General features: G+C 38.8%; 1 protein-coding gene and 1 long non-coding RNA gene across 4 annotated transcripts in view; both read left to right on the forward strand.

Annotated features, from left to right (window-relative positions):
• PRORP (protein only RNase P catalytic subunit) overlaps nucleotides 1-16,541 on the forward strand; it is a 39,904-nt gene that overhangs the window by 16,049 nt on the left and 7,314 nt on the right. The gene's annotated exons all lie outside the window — the stretch shown is intronic.
• LOC134551365 (uncharacterized) lies at nucleotides 1,427-7,857 on the forward strand. The gene is made up of 3 exons (XR_010080560.1): nucleotides 1,427-1,834; nucleotides 4,472-4,541; nucleotides 5,917-7,857. It is a non-coding gene; the product is annotated as an uncharacterized LOC134551365 (long non-coding RNA).

A 16,541-nucleotide genomic window follows, 5' to 3' on the forward strand; every position in this document is an offset into this window, starting at 1 on the left:
GTGATACAAAAAAAACCCCACAAAACAAGCAAGCAAACAAAAAGTACTAGAAAACCCTGACAGAGTCAGGAATACGACCCTACACCCTGTTGGCCAGGGTGTTGGAAGTAGTCCAAGTAAGTCCTCCTGGAGTGACAGATGTGGTTCTGTTGGAGTAGAGATGATCCTGTAGACAGGTTCAGTGGTGGAGAGATGAGTCTGGTCTTCCTCTGAGAATCCAGTGGAAAAGAGGATGTCTGGGGTCCCTGTGTCCCCATTTTTATCTGGGTAGGGAATGGCTGGCTCCCCCCCACTGGGTGGAGCATCTCACAGTGGGATGATGTAATGTGTCATGTCACTGGTGAGCCTTAATGGCCCATTAACAGAAGATATCCCCTGGAGGGTGGACAAAGTTGATGAAAGAGATAAGAAACACTGCCCCACCTGCTTCTAACAGATGGCCTATTATCAGAAGGCATCCACAGTCCTCCCCCCTGGAGTTACAAGAGATAAAGAAAAAAGAAACCATCCCCCAACTGCTTTCTACAGATGAAGTAGAATACACATTTTTTTGGTTACATAACCCAAGACAGGGAACTCTAAACAGAATTCTGAATGGTTTGTAGAAACCGGAGGCCAACGAGAAAAGAGTCAGCCTGGTTTTGACAGATAATTACTTCTGATTTCTGATTAGAGATCTTCCTAGGAGGTATTAGCATGCTGAACAGCATAAATTGCCTTTGAGTTTCTCCTTAGCTTGGGCTGTAGTGGAAGGACTTTGGGATCCATGATGCCAATGAGCTCTGGAAGGACTCTGTGGAGGCATCAACTTTCATTTAGGTTGTGCCATATAGGTACAAGTCAAATTTCTCTTGAATCCCAGCTGTTTACTGATTAGGAGAATATGGGGAAGACCTGCCTTTCCTTCCTCCACAACAGAAAAGTAACTTGGGCTCACCCCAACTTATCTCCAGAAGAAGGTTCTCTTAGCTAAAAGTTACTTGTCCTATGGGTTATGTTGCTGTGAATGATTATTACATTTTGTCATGCACAGAACATGTTAATCTTTGGGGTTTCTAGGAGTCTTTTGCTGCTCCTGTTTTCTGGATCTTGTTTTTTGGGAGTATGGAGTCATTACGTTAGAGACTGGAGATGCCTGTTATGACTGCTGTAGACCTCACTGGCTAAATAGTATCTGTTTTGGCATGGGAAGTATATATTTGCACTCTGAACAACAGAACAGCTCCTTCACTTCCCGAAAGAAATCATCTTCTGTACACATGGACTACTAAAGACCCTGCATTGATCCTCTCAATTAACTGAGATACTTTCAATTTTTTTAAATGCTAGTTGTCATTATACACAATTACAGTATTAACTATTGAGTTTATAGCGTTTTCCATGTGGAAACAGAGTTTAAATGCAAGATCATGCTGGATGTTAGCACATCTTGTTTTATTTCTTCATGACTCTGAACTTCTGTGTTGTAACATGTCAGAAAAGGACTATGTCTTTGTTCTTATTTTGGATACTTCTGACAAGAAGCATGTATTCTTGTTTTCTGACTCTTTCTTTCAAAAATGGTAAAAACAGAAAGAAACCCACAAAGCAGAGCAATCCTTTCTTCTGTCTCCAAACTTTTTTCAGTTGAAGGAAGGGAAGGCCACAGTAATGTGTTCATGTGTTCCTTTTCTGTTTATGGGTGTTGCTGCCAAGTAGCTGACCTCCCTGGATACCGTAGTCTGTCCTTTGAGGGCTGACTCTGCTACAAAACATCCTCTTCTGGAGGCTCCTGTCACCATGCCTGTGACAGCCCAATGGAAAATGTGGAGTGGCACATATGGCCACTTATTAGGTAGGTTCTTCAGTCTACATGGGGAAACACAGTGCCGAGCTGAGAAGATGGAGAGGAGAAATAACGTGAGAGAAGTGGGAGGCAGAGAGCAAAGGCTGGAAAAAGCCAGGAGTGAGGGCTACTGAGGTCAGGCTGGCTGGCTAGGGTAGCATGAGAGTCCCATTTTGAAGAAGAGAGGTATGCTGTGACTTCTTCTGCTTGACTAGAGAGGTAGTAAATGAGCAGTGTTTGTGAGAACTTATGTTAAAGCTGTCCAGCCTGTCAAAAGCTAAAATACTTTACTTGTCAAAAAGCTAAATTCTTTTGAGTCTCCAGGTATGGGTCAGTCTGTTCTTTTCAAGGGTTCATTATGCCAGCTGTTAGACCCAGTCAGGATATTGTTTTATAAACTTTTCTGTTATAGTATGTCGTTAGTATGCAGTGTGGTTGAAAGAGAAAATGAGATTGTTGCTCTTTTTCTAACACACTCTTAAATGTTACTGTTTACAAATTATTGGTTTCTTTGGAACCTGCCCTTTACGTGATTTAGAGAGAATTGCAAAATAAAGGATACTGTTAAACACAGGAGAAGGCCTAAGATTTATGTGACAAAAATGTGGTAATTTAAATGCATTCTGGTCTTAATTTAAATTTAACAAAAAGTACTGTTTAAGTTCATGATTTAGCTTCCAGAACGATATCTGTTCTGCTGAAGACCAAGACTCTAGCTAACTCTTAGTCATACGATTATAACAAGAAAACATTGATAAAATACTTCTCTGTTTCAAACAGCCTAACACTTGTAATTCCATTTAGCATGCCATAGGCATCTTGGGGAGGGGCTGGGTTTTGTGGCAAGGCATAGGTACCTTGAGGGATGAGAGGAAACAGAAAACAAGCAGAAGCTGAAGCAAAAATTTTTATTCATTTAGTTCCCAAAGTGTTCTGACTTTCTGGAAAGCTAGATACGTGACTTCCCAGGCACCTTCAGTCCTCATAGCCAGCACTTAACAAATCATCATGAATATTATTGACTTGACAGACTTACTGGAACATCCTGTGGCAATTTCTCTGGTTTATGACACTCTTGGTTTGTAAATATAATCTCCAATTGCCCTTTTTTCCAGGTGAGTTTTATTCTGGGTCTGTTTCCTGGTAGAAATTATGATGTAGCTGCATCAATTACTCATTTCCAGGGAAAAAAAAAAAAAAAAAAAAAGAGGCAGGATGAAGACGGGAACAAAGATTTTTTGAGAGTTTGGGAATGGTGAGACCATTTGATTTGAAGGTGCTGCACACATAGTGACAGTAAAACTGCCAGACCGGATAGCACCTCTTTTCAACCCTTTGCTTCCTTACTGTAGCATTTTAAATTAAAGTTGACTCCTTATTAAAAGATATTATAGAATGGAAATTATTTTTGCTACATAATTCATAAAATAGAAAAAAATTTCCAAACCTCCCTAAAGTCTAAAATCATTCAGCCTTGTCATCTGCTGCTGTTTAAGACTGTGCCTGATGTGTTTTGCCTGAGTCAGTCACTGTACTGCAAACATGTGGTTTGTAAACAGAGGTATCCCAGCAGTTTAACTAAGCAGAGTTGATTCAGGCTGTATCATGATGTGTAGTTAATCCTTTCCTCCAGATGTATCTAATTACATAAATCCTTACCCAACACAATCACATTTGGTACTCTCTGTAGTGCTCTCACCTTTCACCTTGTAAAGATCAAGAGAGGGAATTTTCCACACACTAATTGTCCATTGCTCCTACTAACAAACTGTTACATAGTTCTGAAATGGATGTTTTCCTGTTTATGACAATTTTCTGCAGAAGTATTCCTTGGAAATGAAAGGGAATCCCAGTGCAAGCGGGATATGTAGGCTCTAGAGACCACTCTTGGGTTATGGAAGAGGAGTGAAGGCATTTTGCTCTGCTTCAGCTGCCCCTGAAATGTGGAGGGCCAGGGTAGGAGGTGAGAGAGGGGTGAGAGAGCATGATCTGCAAGAACAGTTTGAAGAGTATTTTGCTATTTTTAATTTTCAATGAGTTCGGTATGTTGTAAATTAAGTATGCAGCCAAGTCCTTTTTATTTAGTTGTACCCATCTGGTGTTAGAAGTAACTGAACATATATTTGAAATGTGTGTTGGATCAAAGCTAACTCACAATTCCCTTCTTCAAACAGTTTGGCAGTTGGGGTCAGCTCTGCCCTAAATTTACCCTCTCTAATCTCTATATTAAACTCAGACATCTAAATGATTGGTAAAATAGTTCCAGATTGAGTTACTCAAGGCTGACTATGCACAAAGGAATAGTTTTTGTTCTTGGCAGATAATTCAAAGTGGTTCTTCCTAAACTTAATCAGCACTTCTATAAATGAGTTTATGTAATTCCCATATAAATTGCAGTAGGCCTGTATAATAGCTGAGGAAGCAAGGTCCTTGCTGTTCCACTCCCTTCCCATCCCAATCTGCTGGCAGCAGCCAGCACACCACACCTCTGACCTGAAGCAGCATCAGCTCCTGCCAGCAGACCTGCCCTCCTGCACCTCTCACAGGCTGTCACAAAAGCCACATTGTGACTGCTGTAATCGGGAGTGCTCTGTGGCAGGTGCAGGGGACACCTCCTGTTTTGCATCTGTTTCTTGTCTCTTCCAGGGAAAGAGCAGCAGGCTTGTTGAGTGGAGATCGCTCTCTGAATTGGGGAAGGAATGAAGTGAATTTTGCGGTAATAATAGTTGTGCATAAACATATTATTGCATTTTCTTTTTCTGTACATTAAAGATCTAAAATTATATTTAACAGGAGGATTCAAGGTTTAAAACTAACATTATAATTTGAGTTATTCCAATGGTTCTGTAATAGTTATTTCTGGACTCCTGCTACATTAGCAGTAGAGAAAAGAGTGGGTAGAGAGAGGTTGCAATCTTGAAAGGAAAGCTGATAGTGAAAAAAAGGTTTAATCAAGACAAGGGAATAAAATAGGACATAGGATAGTAGTCTACAGAAAAATGGTTAATGGTCCTGTTAAATTTTTGAAAAAAACCCAACTTTGGCCACAGAATTAAAGAACCTTGATGAATTACATGTTGTGAATTCAGCTCAGAACCCTTGCTTTGCTGTATACTTTATTCAGTTTGCAAGGCTTATTTTCCAAATATAAAGACAATTATCAAGACAAAAAAACCTCCAACTCATCAAATGAAGACAAAATTTTTAAAAAGAAGAAAAAAAGAAACTGTGACCCATGATTCTCTTGGCTTAATAACTGAAATCAAATTTGAAACATAATTTTGCTTCTTTGAAATCTCTGCTTAGTGCCTATAAATCCTCTATGATGAAACAAGGAGACCAAAAAACGTATTGGAGCTTGTAGTGTTTGAGAAAAATAGTGAATACAACTTTCTGTCCCGAGTTCCAGTTACTAAACCATTTTTGAAGCCATGAAACACACAAAAAAATTAGCTCCTGTGCATACATGTATAGTTGACAAATACACATACTAGTATGCTCAGGTTTTCATGTGGTAATCTTTATGAGTCTGCAAGTCAGTCTTAACTGTGCAACAGGCATAAAAGATCATGGGTACAGTTATCGAGACAGTGATACTTTGTACAAAACATTAGCTCTATTCTATGAGCTGTCCTACAAAACAAGCAGTTATTAATAAATTTGACCCCAAAAAACTCATCCATAGGAAAGAATTTTTTTCTTCTCTGACTCCTTTGGCAGTGTCTGTGATTTGTTCAAGTACTTTACTGTCTGTAAATGAAGCAAGAATGAAGTAGATCCATGAGTCATTCTCTGTTCGGAATCAATACATCCAACAGAGGTCTTATTTGTCATACTGTGACAGTTCATCAATTCTGCCTCTGACCACCTCTTGTCTTACCACTCAACAAAGCAGTCAGACGTGTTTGTTCATTTGCTCTCAGCCTTTTCCATCTCTTTTTTTTTTTTTCTGCCTTATAATGGTGGTTCAAGTTTGCATTTCCATGATAAAAAACCATTTGGCCTATTGCTCAGGATTGGAGAAATTTTTATCTTTGCAGCATGTGTTTCATTCTTTAAACCTGTACTTTCATTTTCTGTAAATATTGCAGGGACCGTAAAGATGAAGATTTTTGGTGTTTTCATTGAAGATCACCTTCATGTCTGTGTAACATGATCTTGGAAGAGAAAGAAGCTCAAGCAGTAGGGGGTACTCTTGAAACTTCACCTTTTTTTAGTGTTAGAGATTCATGACTGAAATATTCAGCATTGCATCCATATCTCATCAGTTCATTTCTGAGGGTTCCTTGGATATCCCAGCAGAAGAACTCAGTTCTTCTCTGAAGGCACATCTCAGAGATCAATACCAATCTGCTGAAATCTTCCCCCTCTCCTTCTATATTGGGGCCATCCTAAAATACCATAGTTCAAGCTCAAGAGTTCTGGTCACCAGATGCAGGAAAACAAGGCTGTTAAACTTTCCAGGAGAGCTGAAGGACATAGACTCAGTTCCCAGTGAAACCTAGAGGGAAGAACTGCAAGTTCTCCTCTCCCTGCAACATTCTGAAACCTGGCAGTTCCTGATTGTGGCTAAAAGAGAAATAAAAGGGCATTTAGTATATTCAACTTTGTACACCTATACACTGTAAGTGAAGATGTATTGGACATCAGTGTGTCAGAAGTTCTAGAAGTACTACAACTGGCTGGCATGGGTGCTTCCACCAAGGAAACACCCGTGTTCCTACACACCTTGAGCCACCAAGCCTGGCTCTTCCCACAGCAGTGTGCTCCAATGTCCCTCACTGCTTCTGCAGTACTGGGACGGGAGGGTAGGAGGTAGATGGGACTTCTTGAGAAGGGAAGCACAAAGTCAGACTGTGAATACAGGGGAAACTTTCTTGAAGCTTTAAAATTCCCAACATTGTGAAATGGGAGAGGGGAAGCTGACAGGATTTCCTGAGTAAATGCCTCATCAGTTGACTGTAAGCTATTATTTTTCCTTTCAAAGGTTTCCACTCTAGTTTTGCATTTCCTGGTGAGAATAGAGCATAAATTGATCAAGTTAAAGAAATCTGGCTATCAGGCAATTTGACAGGTTCTGCCTGTTATTTCTGTCAGAGTCAGAGTCTTCCTGATGTTGCCTCCCACTACTACTTTGTTTCTGGTGATAAAATTAATAAAACCTATATGGTAAATTTATTGTCTCTGTTAGTTTCCATCTGATGTTTATGATTTTTACCTTTGTATTCTGTGATAATACCAAATCAAAAGTTAGTGTAAGTACAGGAGCAACCAAGCACCAAGCATATCTTTTTTTTTTAACGAGTGAATTTGCATCACATCTTTCATAATAAGATTCTTCTAATCACTAGGAATATTGAATCACTTGAAATTATGCTCAGAGTGAACCTGCCTTGATGATCCATGTCCCAGTGGACTTGGTAGCTGTAGCAAATAGGTTGCTGGTTGTACGTTGTAGAGGAGTCCTCCCAAAATGTAGAGGATGAAGTCAAATGAACGTGTCTTCTGAACTGGATAAGTTTCTATCTTGCTGTTTTCACTTGTCCCTTAGAAATCACAAGATGGGGGTTTTCTTTGGGCAGCTCAACTGCCTCACACAATCATGGAATTGTTATCAGTGTGGCAGTAAGAGGTGTGCTGGGCCTCCAAACTGGAAACCTGGTCTTTAGGGAGCTGAACTGCTTCATTAGAAGAGATTCCCTGTGAACGATGCAACAATTCTCATACGAAATGTCTCCATAGTAGTGAGAGGCTATGGGAAGCAAGCCAGAAAATGTGAAGGCTGGGTTACTATAGGCCAGTTCTCTGTAAGAATTAAGTATTTGATTTGAATGTGAGAAGTGCTGGTTTCACTGTCATCTTAAAAGCAGCATAGGTAATCCTCAGGATAATGATTGTATTCATTCATGTACACTTGCATTTATTTATATATTTGAAAAGCAACCAATTTTGGTTCACACTTGGCTTTTACATTTAATATACTATTTCTAGTAAAAGTAGGAAAGAAAACTTACTTGAAGTTGTGTTATCTGAAGGCAAAAAGGTGCAACCTAACAAATCCTAAAGTCTATTTGTATTTATTTATGAAGCTATGAAAGCCTAATTTTTTTGAACAATATGTTATTCCTGGGATTCTCTGCATATTGACATGATGTTTAATGATCCAACAATCCATTAAGCTGTTTTTTTTTTGTTTTTTTCTCTAGTTGCATTCTGTTTGTAAAGCAGGATTGGAAGAGACATTTATATATAAGTAAATATATTTAAATTGAGATTATTAAATTATTATAACCTGCAATGAAGTTTAAAACTGAAGCTAAAGTAATTTTATTTTTTTTTAATCTAGACTCATAGAAAATCAAGTACAATTGTCCACGGCTTTTAATCTAAATCTCCTCATAAACTGATTGTTTTATGTTGTCTGGAACATGGAAATAGGAACCCCTATTTGAGTCTAGGAGACTGATTTCACCAGAATTAAAATTCCATTCTGGGGATGACAATCATGCTGGCAAGTATTCTTGCTTAAAACCAATTCACAAGAATTCCTGTTTCAAACTAAACTTCTGAAAGATGGTAAGAACTCTTCTTACCCAAAATACTGTTGCCCATTAGAGGTGACATTCTGTATCCAAACACTTCTTAATGCAAACCTCACCTTTTGCCAGTATTGATTTTGTGCATTAGATACAGACATGAAAGGGAAGAAGTTATCCCTATTCTACTTTTTGCTTACTTTGTTTAAGGGTACATTTGTGCAGTTCTTCCAAATAAGGGAGGGGAAATGAAGCAAGGCAAAAACCTCAGGAGTCAAAATAAAATAGTCCCCATGCTAATTCAGACTACTGCCTTTATCTGTGGTGTTAATCTAAATTAGATCAAATTAGATTAAACTGATATGTTTACTTTTGTTAATATAAAGAGGAGATCTTGTTCATGTATCTGTCACTTCTCTGAAGACTGCTACCAGAACTGGCCATTAAGCTGGTATTGTCCATGCTGAGGCTCGTAAACAGTTTTGTTGCTTGGTGTGGCAAGGAACAAGAGTGTGTTGGAACACCAGTACCAAGGACATACTAAGATAATTATGGCTACTTTGCTGCTGCTGTTCTTCAAGTTTTCAGGAAAGGAACTGTTATACAATAGAAATCTTCACTCCCATCCTCCCAAGTAAAATGCCTAGCTCGAGATCTTAAAAACTTGCACTTGCAAACCATTAGATGAAGAAACAACCTTCTAAAGCACCATTTGTGTTGGTGTTCTCATTTTTCTGTACATCTCCATAAAGTAAACATTCAAATATTCTATTCTGTAATTATTATTTCCTAAATGTGATTCCCAAAATTACATTTTTAAATAATTTTGAATGTTTTATCTCTGGCATTGTAACTATTTGCCCCCTATCATTGTTAGGAAACCTTTTTCTTAATGAGAAATTCTCTGTTTCAAGTATTTTACATTTTTTTCTACTAATCTTTACATGCATCCATGATTCTTCCTTTCCATCTAGAGATAATAGCTTGTGATGCTGTTTCTTCCTGGTTTATTATTCACTGGTCAGTTCTTTAATGATCTGAATAGTTCTTTTCACAAAAGAATATGCTGGAAATATGCATTGCTTTATAGTGAGTCAGAAGCAAAAGAGGTTGTTACAATTATGTAAACATTAGGTACTCTATTTTCCAACCAGTTTAATGAAGTACTAATTCCTTCTTCTGATTTTTCTGAATAGTTTCTATCATTTCCAGCTGCTGTATTGTCCTATCCTTGCACAGTGCTTCCCGTAGTGACTGTTAAAACTGGACCCATGCTTCTGTCTTATTGTTGATACCAATATGCTCTTACATAAATCAGAAAGTATCAGTGATGCTTCTGTCTGTCCTTATTGCCCAGCATTTATCCATTTACCTGCTCACTTCCATGTGTAACAAAAACAAAGCCGTGAGCTGGCACTAATACTTCTTCTGTCTCTAATATTTTGAATTTTTGAGTCTTGAGCTTTTAAGGAGTCAAGTTGACATGACTGAGTAAGCTGGGCACAGTGTGTGCCGTAAGCTCTCTAACAGCAGCTAAAAGCCTGTTCAGTTCCACAGGTTCTGAAGTAGTTGCTATTCAGAAGTTCCTCCTGACTTATGGTATACCAGTGTGGGAAGATCAACCTTGCTGATGCCTTCTCTCCTTGTTTAGTTCCTAATTGTGTGATACTTTGGTAAACTAGGTAGTGCTTGCATTACACACTTTAGAAAAAAAGAAGTATGATGCAGGTGTTAGAGCTGTGGTTCTCTGGAGTTTGAGCTTCTACATTCAGTGCAAGCTTAAGTACAGTGGAATACCTATTTCTTGAATGTGACCTATACTACTGATGGATGGATGGATGGATGGATAGGAGTTTTCTTCCACCACAGTCTTAAGCTGCCACACATTTGAATAAATAAAATGAAGTAGTAGTAAGAGGGTAGCAAGTAATCATAGAGCAGAACCAGACAGTCCCAATGGTGTTGATTTGATGTTGATTTACCATGGTTCTTACAAGGAGTAGTTACTCTGGGCTCATCCAATGTTAATGTCATGCTGCTGCTTCCGTCATCAGAAGTCATGTACATGATATCCCTGTAAAACATTGCACTGTGCTGTTTAAATCTGTTAATGTGGAATGGCCATAAGTCTCAATAGTGAGAGGAAGTGTCTTAAAGAATTGGAGGGTTTTGACATTTTCACTTCTAGTTTATATGCGTGTATCTGGGTATCATGCCTTAAAGAGTGAAATCTCTTAACTTGCCATTGAATGGGCATTCCCAAATGGGCTTTTAGAAATTTGAATGCTATAGGTTAGGGATTTCTTTTCTGTCATCCCACCCACTCTCATTTCCACAAGCCTATTTAGTCCACTAGCCTAGTTACCATAACCAGTAATAAAACACAGTTTTAACCATTTGCTATCTGATAAATTTGGTCAACAAAATACTTCTGAAATTGTAGTTCTGTCTTGAACTTGAGCACTGATGTTCAGTCCTGGATATTCTATCATTGTTAGCTGGGTATCTGCATCTTTTCCGTGGAAATGCACAAAAGAGGGAAAGATGCAACATCATTCCTCAAAAGTGCTGGCTGATATAGTTGTATATATACCTGGAAACTGTAATTCTGAGTCCCCAAGTCAAAAGTTGCTTTAAAAAATTAATCCCTTTATGAAACAGGGCTAGGGCTTGGGAGTGGTTCTTATTTGGCTTCTGTTGCCCAAGCCTGTCTGGTGGTCATATTTTCATATTCTCAAGCTTGATTCTCTTGACAAGGGGAAAAAATGGCTAAATATACAACGTTTTTCATATAACCAGTTGTTCCCAGGGGGCCAAGCCTTTAGACAAATGCCAGATATCATCTATAATTAATTTGTAGGAGCTGACAGTATTATTTGTCAAAGTGCTGTATCTTCTGAGTTAAAGAAAAATTATTCAGATAAAACATTGGCCTGCCCAGTGTCCAGCTATTGAGTATTGCAGACTCCTACCAATATACTAACATGGAAAGCAGCAAAGTCCAAAAATTAGATCGTGTGGACTTTAGCTATCATGGTGGGCTTTCAGACTTTCACTGCCTAGGATCCCCGGGCATGGACACTGCTGGCAGTGGTAAAAGGGCATGAGTCTGCAATGATGCACAATCAAAACTAATGGCTGTGTAAGATAAATAATGCTGACCCACATTTTACATCAGCTGCATTACACTGCGTCAGATTTTGTAGGTTTTGTAGGAGCAGTGAGTTTCTTGCCAGGGTAAGCCTTGATCCAGCTGAGACAGTTGGACCTCTGCCTCATGGTACTGGCAGTGCAAGGTGTACTGATGGATATGAAAGCCCCCTGGGTTTTTTCCAATCCGGTAAATATCAGTTATTCTCTTAGCAATATTAAACAGATTCCCTGCTAGGTTCCTCCTTGCTGAAAGCCTTGGTTTCATGGTTGGCCCAGGACAGATTGGGTCTGACTCTGACCACACAGCTGCTCCTCCATCTCAGACCTTTGTGCTTTAGTTTGCTTCTGCTGATCTTTGTACTGTTGAAGATGAACATTTATATGCTTTCTTTCATATTAAACAAAATATTCTTCTTTCTGACCTGCACAGAAAAATCACCACTCATTTCAGTAGTGTTTGTTAATGTGTTTATGTGTTAAGAGCTGCAAAGGTTCTTATTGAAACAATAATTTTCGGAGGTGTATAAAAGTTTTGAAGGTAACCTCTGTATAATAATCTGTAGCAGGCAACTGGAAAATAGTACTACTGAGACACAGCAGAAAGGCAGTGTGAACATTTTGTTATATTTGTTGCATGTTGCACTCTGATGCTTTTTTCCAACTGCAAGTTGTCAGTTTACTGATGTTTTCTTGGTTATTGTGTCATTCTACCTGGATGTCTGTGACCTTAGAAATAGTCCTTATGTTAAAGTGTTTGTGGAACTGTCAAGTTTATTCAAATGTGGGATATCTCTGCAGAAGCATAGGCTTAATATACTATAACAGCATCATGCCTGTGCCTGCTGTAACAGTGATGTCTCCAGCTGCTGCAGGACCTTTCCCCAAAGGACAGGAGTACTGTCTGGGACTTTCTGAACCACAAATAGGACACGGGGAAAACACTTAACATCAGACTAGGTCAGTCACGCTGTACAGACATCTGCATAAGACAGTGGGAGCTGAAGTGTTAGTAACTTTTAAACTGTCAGTTTCAGTCTTACAAAGCTGATTTCAGTCCTGCACTGAGTTATTTCCTATCTATGGAAAGGATCAGTCAACCTTGTGCTTTCATTTTCATAACATCCCATTGCCACTGCTGCCACCACCACCTGGAGATCCTGCTCACATTTTCGATTTTCGGTACTTAGATACAGCTTCTGCCGCACTCTGAATCTTAAGAGTGGCACAGCTCCGTTGGGCTCTCACATGTTCCTTTTAAATAGCTACATGGTTTCTAGTTCTTTTCCAATGGCTAAAGTTTTACATTGTTTCTAAAATGAAACATGGTAAGAGAAACTCCCTTATTTCCTTCAGTCTTTGTATACAGTGTTGTGATAATAGTAGAAAAGCGGGAGTATCAATGTAATTGCAAAGAGTGGATTTCCAGTGAAAGAAGGCAGACCCCTGAAGCTGTGACTTCAGTTGGGAAAATTATTCCATTTATAGTCAGTGGCTCTTACAGGTAAAGTTTCACATCTGAAGCTTATGCTTAACAATAAGTAAAACCTCATACCTTTTCATTTTTATTTAACTTTCTTCCTCAAGAGTATAAAGATGATGTATGTGTAGTATTGGTGCAATGAAGCAATGTGTAGTGATCAGTAAGAAAATACTGTTGAAGAAACAGCAGTGCAAGCAGAAAGAATTCAAGGATGAGAACAAAGGATAGTATTGATATGTGGAAATGCAAAGGGAACACTTTCAGGTTTTACATGTTTCTTTTCCTGTTTTTGTATAATCACAGATAGACAGCATCACCTAACTCCTCGCCTTGGTGTGGAGGGTTGAGACTTTTATATTTGGTAAATCTCCAGGTTTTGGTACAAAATAGTAGATTCTCAGGAGATGTCTGGATAAAATCAAATCCACAGAAGCTGCCCCTTATGCATTGTCAAGATCTTGGTATTTATTCTTTGTTACAAGAAAGAAGATGAGTAAGAGGAGAGATAAAAGTATACAATGGTATCAGCTATGGAGAAAAAATATCTCAGACAACATCAGAAAAGAACAAATACCTTTGTCCTTCTACATGACTAAAAGGAAGACATCCAGAAAATTCAAATTCATGAACAAAAATGGTTTACTACCAGTCCACAACTAAAATAGAAAACGTTAAGTTTTAATTTAAGTAGAAGAAGTTAGTTGTTAGCACTGGGCTATAGTTAATGGTGAATTCAACATTTCCCAGTTGTTACCCTGGCAGAATGCTGCTTTGAATTTTAGATTCACCCCTTCTCTTCCATCTTTATTCTTACTTCATAATTGCTGACACATCAAAGGGTCTGCTTATATCAACATTGCATTTTTTAGTAAGTGATTGGGAAAGAAAATTATATTGTAGCTGCTTAACAAAACTTTTGGATTTAGAAACTTGACTGGCACTGAAGTAACTTACAGTATTCAACTTCCAAAAATGCACTTAGACAACTGAAGAATATTTGTCTGTGTATTTATTGATTTTGCCTGGTTTTCTCTTTTGCAACTTGTACTATAAAATTCAGCAATTCCTCAAATGTCTATATCTTCTTTAGTCATTATTTCCAGAGTTCTTTGCATTGGTCATTTAATAGCTTGCTATTGTTAACTATTGTCACTACCCATTTTTCTTTTTTTTATTTGTGGATAAACTTCCTTCATCTATAGACCATGATGTTGAAAATATTACCATTCAAAAGCAGAGACATTAAAAAGTGTGAGCAAGAATGTTCACACTGAAAGGTTTCTCAGGTGTACGGTCTGACAAAGTGGCTGAGATCTTTAAAGGATGACAGTCCATTCTAAAAAGCCAGATTCCAAAAAGTTAATGGCTCCTTCACCTGATGATCCCCGCCTACCCCCCATGTCATACACACACTTTATTTCCTTGTTTAAATTGTGTATATATTCACGCTCTACATGCATCCGACTGTGATTCTGTTAATTCTAGTAGGAAATACTGCTTCACTGTCCATCAGATTACTTCCTGTGCCTTTTGGGAATAAGACAGAGCAGGATATGACTGCACTTAGATAGAAAATACCTATTTCAAAACTTTTTTTTCTTATATGGCTCTCTGCTGAGAAGGATTGGCATCTATCCCTCCTTATCTGCACAGGAGAAATTCATAATAGTCTTACCAAATCTGAGGTTGATTTACACAGTTTTGGTTTGTATTGTGCTGTTCTCTGGGCTTATCAGTAGAATAAAAGACAGGGATAGCTCTTCAAGATTGTTTGAAATTGGAAACTTTACTTACAGTTTATAATGTAGCAGGATGCAGTGTCAGAGACTATTTACAGACATATTACTTCTACATTCAGAATTGTTTCAGGGATTGTCTTGAGCAGGTTGCATCTTCAGGTGAAATCAAATGAGTTGTAATTAAAGATATCGCCATTACTGGCATAACAGCCAGGGCACCATGAATACAGAAAAATATAAATTTTCTTATTGCTTCTGTATCTGACCCGAATATATTTACAGTTACTCTGCTTCATTCTTGCCACTACTTGAGCCCATTCAAGATGGTTCATTAGCTTGGTCACAGTCCACGGAGTATTGCTGTAGTCAGTTTGGACCTGAAAATAATGTGTTTACATCACCCAGTGTTACAACTGAGCCAAGTCCTTCAGGCAGCAGGAGCACTGCACTGTGCAGGAGCACCGGGTGTCTTGGGACCAGTCAGTTCAGACCTGGAGGCTGCAAAAGCATCTGCAGTCTCTGAGTACAGACTTACTCTGCAAGTAGCACAGCTGTATTCAGGCATTGCCTCACCTCAGCAAACCAAGGCTACTGTACCATCCTTAATCTATATTAAATCAACTTGGGAATCTGCTTGTGTGGTTTAGCTTCCTGCCTATGATTGATAGTGTTGACTGTTAGAGATAACATCTAAAAATGTGCAAATGTTAATGAATTGTGATAGGGAGTTAAGACATACCTCTAGTGAATGTGTCAGGAGAGGATAAGTCAGTTCCAGGCTGCATTGATGGAGTCAATGCAGACAGGTTAAAACATGTTAAACATTGTGTGGTTGCCGTCACTGAAGTGTGAAGGGCTGTCACTGGTAGAGTTTTGCATGATGATGTGTTACATCAATCTAAATAGTCTTACTGTAACACAGGATACAAATATTCCCAAAAATATTGTTTCTGCAGTATTGCAGAGATCCCTGGTATTGTAAGGGATAATTTCCCAAGAGGTAGCTGCTGACTGTCTAAAGAGCAGAAAGTAAACCAGGCTGATTAATCTTAGTGACTGTTACTTATTCATCAATCACTGCTTTCCCTTTGAAGTAGCTACTCCCTTTGCTAGTCAGGGACAGAAAAACTCCAGAGAAATCAAGAAATGTGTATATTGCCCCTGTATTTGAATTAAGAGGACTTGAGAATAATTTACACTGTGTCATCAATAATAAAGTAGAGAATAGAAGAAGCATTTTTATTTGGTGTTGTGGTAATGATCTTGAATGTGGTTTGGTGAAATTACCAGGCTCAGTGAAAAAGTCCAGCCTTTCTTGCAAGCAGCACACATGCCTTCCCTGAGTAACTGGCTGTCCTGTGGGAAAAATCTCTGGCTTCTCATCATGTCTCTCTCCTGTGTGTGGGACTGAATTAAACAGGTTTTTCTTGAGCATCTTTTCTTGATCTACAGTATGGAAAAAAGTAACCAAAAATGGTGAAACTCTTAAATAAATGTAGCCATGACAGGAATTAATTTATAGAATCATAGAATGTCCTGAGTTGGAAGGGGCCTACAAAGTCCCAGCTCCTATGCAGGAAACCCCAAGAATCACACCATGTCCCTGACAGTGTTGCCCAAATGCTTGTTGAACTCTCGCAGGCTTGGTGCTATGACCACTTCCCTGGGGAGCCTGTTTCAGTGCTCAACCACCCTCTGGGTTGAGAAGCTTTTCCCAATGTCCCATTTAAACCTCCCCATATCCAGTTTCAGGCCATTTCCTTGGGTCCTGTCGCTGGTCACCAAAGAGATCAGTGCCTGCCCCTCCA

This window comes from Prinia subflava, chromosome 5 (genome assembly GCF_021018805.1).
Source record: "Prinia subflava isolate CZ2003 ecotype Zambia chromosome 5, Cam_Psub_1.2, whole genome shotgun sequence".
Lineage (NCBI taxonomy): Eukaryota > Metazoa > Chordata > Aves > Passeriformes > Cisticolidae > Prinia > Prinia subflava.